Genomic DNA, 1,762 nt, shown 5'->3' on the forward strand with positions numbered 1-1,762 from the left:
TATCAGTGTGGCTTTAGACCTGGCAAATCCACCATAGACCAGGTATTCACAATACGCCAAATCTTGGAAAAGACCCGCGAGAAAAGGATCGACACTCACCACCTATTGGTCGACTTTAAAGCCGCTTTCGACAGCACTAAAAGGAGTTGCCTATACGCCGCTAGGTCTGAATTCGGCATTCCCTCAAAACTCATACGGCTGTATAAAATGACGTTGAGCAATACCACCAGCTCCGTCAGAATTGGGAAAGACCTCTCCGAGCCGTTCGCCACCAAATGGGGTTTCAGACAAGGTGACTCCCTTTCATGTGACTTCTTTAATCTGATGTTGGAGAAGATAACAAGAGCTGCAGAACTGAACCGCTCAGGAACAATTTACTACAAGAGCGTGCAATTGCTGGCTTATGCCGATGACAACGATATCATCGGTAACAAAAACCGCGAAGTCTGTTCTGCCTTTTCCAAGTTGGATAAGGAAGCAAAGCGAATGGATCTGGTGGTAAACGAGGACGGACAAGACGAAGTATCTCCTGCCATCAAGCAAACAGTCAGCACATTCGCGCCTTGGCACCCACGTCACAATTGACAGTTACAATTTCGAAAAAGTAGAGAATTTCGTTTACTTGGGAACCAGCAATAACACCGATAGTAATGTCAGCAAGGGAATTCAACGCAGAATCACTCTTGCCAACAAGTGCTACTTTGGACTGAGTACGCAATTCAGGAGTAAAGTCCTCTCTGGACGTACGAAGACCATACTCTATAAGTCACTCATCCTGCTCGTGCTGGTATATGACGCAGAAGCATGGACAATGACAACAGCCGATGCGTAGGGTTGTTCGACATTACTAGAACGTCGACTTTCGACATTTCGATCGACTCTGTACAGTAGACTTTAAAAGTCGACCAATCGGAAGAAAAGTTACTTTTTCGGCTTTTTAATAAAAAAAATGTATTAAGTATACTATGCATTTAACTCATATATTAGATATAAATATAAGGATCAGAATACGCCAAAAATATCATGATTTACTAGTGGTAATAATATGTAATTTAGTGAAATTCAATGCTAGGTAAAAAAAAAACAAACAGAGACTAAGGATTTTTCAAAATTTCTTAAATTGTTCCAGTTATACAGCATGAAAATGTTGGTTGTGAGGGTTTTTAAAAATTCATATGTATTTTTGAAAAATAATTTAAAAATCTTTAAATTTTCACCAAAAAAATCTAAGAATTTCTTGATATTTGGTAATTACGGACAACTTTTTGAAAATATTGCCTTTCCGATGGAACAGAGGTGGCGAGTATTGGTAGAAATTTAAGTGCCACTTTATAAACATCTTCCTCTAAAGTATCCCAGACAGCTAGTGGATAGGGATTATCCACACGACTAATGTCGCATATCAGCTGGAATTCTACCAGCAACATTTGATCAGTGTTAAAAATTTTATACCTTACGGATTGGTCAAATTTGAACCAAAGACTGGTCTTGGAAAGTTAAACAAACTCATGGGGAAATACTTTCTTGCATGACATTATTAAAATAAATACCTATGTATATCTTACCTTATTATTAACTGAAGATTGTGGAGACAATAGATTAACAAATTCGAGGAATTCGTTGTTTATAATGGGAAGTTTTTGTTTACGCGTAAAAGCACATTTAGCTCTAAATGCTAATCTAAATGTACATACATGTATCCATAAAAAATTCCTAAATGCAACTCAATTTATGCATTTGACCGCCCTATTCCCACAACACT

The sequence above is a fragment of the Rhagoletis pomonella genome, unplaced genomic scaffold (genome assembly GCF_013731165.1).
Source record: "Rhagoletis pomonella isolate Grant_MI unplaced genomic scaffold, Rhpom_1.0 Rhpom_scaffold_00007, whole genome shotgun sequence".
NCBI lineage: Eukaryota > Metazoa > Arthropoda > Insecta > Diptera > Tephritidae > Rhagoletis > Rhagoletis pomonella.